Source organism: Gigantopelta aegis, chromosome 9 (genome assembly GCF_016097555.1).
Source record: "Gigantopelta aegis isolate Gae_Host chromosome 9, Gae_host_genome, whole genome shotgun sequence".
Classification (NCBI taxonomy): domain Eukaryota; kingdom Metazoa; phylum Mollusca; class Gastropoda; order Neomphalida; family Peltospiridae; genus Gigantopelta; species Gigantopelta aegis.
The window spans coordinates 68,804,989-68,812,197 of NC_054707.1; positions in this window are offsets into that span (position 1 = coordinate 68,804,989).

The following is a 7,209-nucleotide window of genomic DNA, read 5'->3' on the forward strand; positions in this document are numbered from 1 at the left end:
ATAGTGTTCTACAAATGTTCATTATTTAGATGTATTTTCGATATTGGTTATTTTATATTATTTTATATTTTTAAAAACATGCTGAGCCTAACGTCTGATGTGCAAAAAGGCCTCTGATGGTGAGAGTGCAAATATTGGAGGTCAGTATATGGCAACGTCCCCAAAATATAGGCACCTACTACTAGGATTATTGGCAGAGCAAGTAACAGAAATGACGTTTCAAATGATGATACAAGCATGAAACTTTGCACAGATGATCTATTTGGGGAGTTCTTCAAATTCAATCAATTAGCAACTTGAAATGTCAATATTGTGGTACATTTTCAAGATGGCCGCCATTTTTTCCAACCATTGTCCGTTATTGGCATGTATAATAACAACTTTGTCCAATTTTAGCCCTCTCAGTGAACACATCAAAGCTATATTATACAAATACTTGTTAATAAATACAACTGAACAAACGGGTAAATTCGAATGGTTAACTTACATTAATGAAACTCTAATCAAACTTGGATTGGGAAACTATTGGTTAAATCATAACATAACTAATAAAAAGTGTTTATAAATATAGTATCTCAAAAGTTAAAAGTCCAATATTTGCAAGTCTGGCATGATAACTTGAATACCTCTACAAAATGTATTTCATATAGAGTATTCAAAACAATATTCTCTTTTGAAAAGCTTCTTCCTCATTGACCTCATACAATGAATGAAATGTTTTATTTAACGACGCACTCAAACAAACCTCATACAATGCTAATTATTTTAAGTAATCATTTTTCACCTATCGAAACTGGGAGATGGCAACATGTTGACTATGTCATCTATGTAACACCAATCTAGGTGATGAATTTCGTTCTCTTTTTCAGTGTCCATTCTTTGACAATAAAAGGAAATTATTACAGTACTAGGCCAAACACCATCAAATGGAAACAATTCTTTATTTCTCCAAAAGTGTCTGTTATAAACAAATTATATATTTTTACTGATAATATTAATTCGGTATTTGAAGATATTTTTGAAATGTAGATATTTCGAATTATTGTATATTGTATTCTATATAATATGTTATGTTTTATTGTTCTATAGTTTATTGTACTATTTTCGTTTTACTGCAGCCGCACAAAATGTTTGTTATTCACTTCTATGTATCTCCGTATGGTGATCTGAGTGTAAATAATGTTCTGTTCTGTTCTGTCGTAGGAGTTGTATGCGACGAGAATCGAGATGCAAACGTGATTAGATTAGCAATTGGACAGTCGTAGAAGTCGTGACTCCGCGTGACAGTTGGTACTCAGTCTAGCATTAGGAAATCATGGTCGGCAGCATTTGTATAATGGTTCAAAGGCAACGATACTACTCGGTATGTTGACTGATTAGTTCTCAAGTGAGTGTAGTGGCTAGAACATCTCGAGCAATATCAAAGACTGAAATGACACTAAAACATAAAGATTCCCAATTGCACCTACATATACTAGTACATCTATGTATATGTATGTAATAAACGACACTGAAGGGTGTATTGTTGCTGCTTTAAATTTAATAGACTACCGGTTCGAGCTAAATATGATTAATTAAAGGGACAGACCCTAGTTTTTAAACACCCGTTTCAACCCCTAAAAATGGACACTAAGTTTGATTAATTTACAAATCTGTAACAAATTTGGATACAACAGAATGAACAAGAGTCTGTGACGTTGAAATACCCTTAAAATAAGACTAAAACGCGACTCCATAATTATTATTTCTCAGACGCAGGTGCGTTTTTAAAAATATGAAAACATTTATTTTCTGGTGTTAGAAACACCAGGATGACCAGAAACACTTCGGTTGTATGGAAATCGATAATCTAAACAATAAAATATAAGTAATGTTTGATTTCAGTGATCATAAACGGCTCTAATAGTGAAAATATATCTAATATTACGTACAAACCGACGGACCCTAATACCAAGTGCTAGAAGCAATGTTTTTGTCTCTAGTATGGGACGGGCTTTACTCTCGTGATTTTGCGGTTGTCGTACCTTTGCGATGTCCATATGTCACTATGTGTGACGGAACATGCTCTTATCTTTTCGCCTGTGGCGATGTTAATTGTTTTAGAGGGCCGTGTGCAGCTTGGTTACGTAATACCCCCGCGCGACGGTGGTAGAGCTGCGTCCCAATATGCACTTAGACCACGTGTGGAGGCCATGTGGCCAGTAGTTACGTAATAACTCCGGTAGTGCGGTTTACGATCGGGGATTTCTAGCGAACTGGCGACAGTAAGTCTGGCCATCTAAGAAAAAATACCGTCCCTGGGAGTTGTGGAAATATCACATGATAGGTGAGATACCGCGTTGTGCCCCCAGGCGATATTCGCTGTCTTTGAGATTTTTGAATAAATAGATTGGGTTTTAGATATATCGGGGAGAAACATTGGAAGGCTCCCGGGGAACGTTGTCTGTTTGGACTGGTAAATATATTTTTCTGCTCTGTTGTATAACCTTGATGTGATTGATGTGACTTTAAATATTTTAATACTGTATTATACCAATATTATTTAGACAGTGTCTCCGGTAATCTGACGAAATAAATTGTAGGCTTCACTGTTCTAAAATATTAAAGCTTAGCCAGTCATCCTAGAGGACCTAGTTAAACTGTAGGTTATGGTCTTTATTGTGATAGGTACCAGTATTAATTCTGTATTACAAGGTTACTGAATGAGTAGTTAAGGGTTAATTAAAAATTAACCAGTTAGGAATAGAGTTGTAATTCCTTTAATTACGTTCCCGTGGCAGCGTTTCTCAATTATCACACGTGTGCGTGTTGTATCATGGTGAAGTGATTAGAATATTGTGTAAACTAGACACCTAGTGATTAACTAATTAAGTGATTAGTTCTGGGTTGTTATTATTTGTTGTTGTTAATTAACTACTGCGGCAAGTACATTTGTCAGCGTAGTGTTAATACAGATTCCAAAGAGTATGGTGTTTTGTTGTGTTTTCTAGTGAACTAAACGTGCTATATATATATATATATATATATATATATATATATATATATATATATATATATATATATATATATATATATATATAAGATCTTATCTCTGATTATACCTAGAGCGGAGCCACTCGGGTATTAGACTGCCCGATACAGAGAAATCTAATAGATATACAGTTAAGAGAGATATTTGGATAATCGTGTTTTATTCAGTTACGGGTATTGTAGGATCCCCGTGACACTATGTCATGACTATAAAAATAGATTTGGTGTGAGGCAATCAGCGCGTGCGCTACAACAACTTGCTCTGAATGAGCACGTAAAGCCCTATGACCTGACCTGACCTGAGGCAGTCAGCGTGTCCATGTGCAGAAGCAGAATATGACGATCGATTGCGTCAAGAAAATCAACATTAAAGGGACACGCCTTAGTTACGGCTAGTTGTTAACCATTACGGCGTTGTTTTTCGCTATTAAACCCTATATATATATATTTATTACCCTCCTGGTGAAGATATAGCGGTGTCGTACAAATTTCGTACGCACCACCAGGTGCGTATTACAAACTGTATTTTGATTTGTCAACAGGGAACAGAGTCAATTTCGATTGGTTGGACAGCGAACTTATTAGCATAACGGGACTATTTTTTTCATTCATAATTAATGTCAAGGTCAGTAACATCCACAACTTTTACTACAAATGTCATTCATTAAAAGTTGATGTAAACTGGACTGCGCGAGAAATATTTTTAAATAAAAAATAAAAATAAAAGAATGAATAGAACAATAATTAAACATATTCATTTTATTTATTATGGATTTTTTGGTCTACAAATTGTTATTGTCAGTTGTGATTTGTGAATTCATCATTATTAAGGTCTACGACAGTCACTTTTTGGACCCTTGTTTTGGCTTCGTACACAATAAATGAAACATATCCAACGTCAATTTTTTCATTTGATATATTTGACAAAAGGTAGTTTTTTTTATTTTTTTAAACTTAAACTTAATATTTTTTGTAGAATTATGAAAAAGTAAAATATACCGACCTGTAAACAGCGTTGTTTGCTTGTTGTAGAAATTTAACAGGGGTCAAGGTTAGTAGACCAGTTTTTATTTTAATGTGGCGATGCATTGTAATAATATAGCTAATTTTGAATTTGAATGACGTCAGAATTCCAATGACGTCACTTTGCACCTCCTTACAATAACCACAAACTGGGTACATGACGTTTCCGTTTTAAGAATGCTGGAAAAAATCCAATGCAAAATTCCAATTGATTTTTTTTTTTTTTTCGAACATTACTGAAGCACCTGAACGTGTTTGAAGAAAATTCTGTGATTGAAAAATTGTACCTTTTACGAAATATGGATTTCAAGAGAAATTACGGTAAGATATTTGCTATATTTATTGTGTACAAAGAAAGCCAAAACAAGGGCGCGAAAAGTGACTGTCGTCGACCTTAAAGTTACAAATTTAGTTTTCCCGTGAACTCAGCTGCTTTTGCAAGCTACACTTTTTTAACTGCAAAAACACTTGTTATTCTCTTATTGGTTGGATTTTTGGTCAACAAATTGTTATTGTCAGTATTTTTCACCCAATATGAAAATAAACATATATTGATGCATGTACCTTACAGCTTTCTTTAAATAAAAAAAATGAAACCCGATGGAAATTTATGGGGAAGTCACTGAGAAGTAGCGGAAGTACAACGAACTATTTCTCAATGCGGCAACACGTAGTCGTGCAGCGGCTAGTTATGCAAATCAACATCCGGTCTTGAAATAGGCTACAAAATTGATTGATTGATTTATTTATTTTTCATAATTTGCGTGATTTAAAGGAGGGTAATAAATAAAATACCACACTCGTTTTCGCTAGATATCATTTTTACGAAACTCGTGAACTTCCCAAACGTATCTGACCTCACTTTCGTTCGGTCAGATACGTTTGGGAAGTTCACTCGTTTCGTAAAAATGATATCTAGCGAAAACTCGTATAGTATTCTATATATATATATATATATATTGGCTGTACAGCCCAATGTCTATAACAACTGAACTGAAAAACAAGAACAATACAAAACAACCAACTAGAACTAGAAGTTTAATCGCCTTTACTGCAGGTAGAATGCATTTACAAAGGAAGTTAAGTCATTATTTATATTTCAAAAGTAAACAAAACACGAAAGTACACTACGGGATAGTATAAAATAAGAAGGTTAGTATAATTTGATACAATGCATAAGGAAAGTCAGAGAGAGAGAGAGAGAGAGAGAGAGAGAGAGAGAGAGAGAGAGAGAGAGAGAGAGAGAGAGAGAGAGAGAGAGAGAGAGAGAGAGAGAGAGAGAGAGAGAGAGAGAGAGACAGTTTGCCGTATCAAATAACAATAATTCGGCTTCAGTTTAATTTACAAAACATATTATTAAAACGTATTTAATAGCCAATCCCTAAGTGTCAACCCTAAGTGTCAAATCCAACAAATTTAAGAGGCTGTCATGTTATTGATATTTTGTTTCTTTTTTTAACTTATTTGTACTTCTTATTGATTCTTATCAATAAAAATATATTGTTGTAACATAATAATAGTTTTCTTTTTCTCAAAGTGAGAGTTTAGTCATTATTAACTGAAAAATAATGTTTGGTTTTTTAAACAATTTACAGACATCAGAATATAGGACGTTCTTATGGCATAGCTGTGTTTAATATGAGCTTAAAAGGACATTCCTGAGTTTGCTGCATTGTATATTATTAAATATATTTTCTTATTTAGAATATCAGTTTCTGTATGTTCAATGTGTTTCTTATCGTCTTAATGTTTGTAAGAAGCCCAATCTGGATTTTGTCTTCAAATAATTTTGTACGTACGAAAAAATATTTTTTAGGAAATAAAATGAAAATTAACCTAGTACAAATATTCGAACGATCAGAAACACGTTTAGTATACAGCCACTAATATTCTAAACAAGAAAATATATATAATATGTAAGTTTAATCGTAGAAATATTTTATTAGTCGATAACATCTTAAAACATTGCACCAAACTCAGGAATGTCGCTTTAAGCTGTCAGCAAATTTACAATATAATTATATATGTTGTGTATAAATGTTTACGTTTTTATCAAAATAATGCGGAAGAATCAATCAGTGGGGGCGGGGGCAACCCACTAATGGAGGCCAACCCATACTATGTATGTAGTTATGTATGTATCATTTTATAAAATTTAATACAGTAAAAAAGGAATAAAAAATGGTGGGGTGGGGGTGTGGGGGGGGGGGGGGGGCATTGCCTCCGTGGACCCCCTCGCTACGCCACTGGGATAAATGTAATTTTCGTCGATTGATCTTAAAAAAATTAGTCGAACACTATTTTTTTCTCGATTGAAAGTAGTTCCTATAGGTGGCGTTTCAGCGAGTGACTGTTGCACATGAAGTGAGTAACAAGTGTCATTCAGCGTAGGAGACCGATGCAAAAATTAGGGTTTCTTTTTACCGGTATTGCAGAAGACGCAACTAATGTGAGCTAAGTAATACACCGCATCAGTTGTGAAAGGATTTGAATTCTTTTTAGGAAGAAGTTCTTCGTAATTCCATGTTTGTGGCTTCCGAAGTGAAAACAAATTAAAACGTTGCTGACGTTAAGAAGGTAACAAAATTCAATACAATTTAAACGTGGGCATATGCATACACGCACACACGTGCGCACTCACACGTTAACACATTTACATAGCAAACTCAGAAACAAACATTACATAATTATAGTTAGTTATTAAGTAACTGCAAAATAACTATTATATACAAATACTTCGCCTTACTAACTAGGCAAGTCTTAAAAGCCATTGACAAAATTGTACCATGCAGTAGAGATGCGTCTAATCTAACACTGTAAATCAGGAAATGATGGCGAGCATAAAAGTTTAGCGAATTTAGCTTCTGTGATATTTTCCTAAAGGGCGGGTATTGGTGTTGGCTTCGGTTTCGTATTGTTTAGAACATTTGTCTTTTGCGGCCATTAACCATTGACAAAATGCCTGCAGGTGCAGACATTTACATACATGAGTATATATAAACTCGTAAGTAAATATACTTCGGGTGAGTATATCTGTCACGAGAACACATTTGCATACGGGTTTATATATACTTCTGGATTATATTTGCACGAGCATCTGAGGCCATACAAAAGTATATTTGAGTATGAGTAAATTTACTTGCTACGCAAATCGTG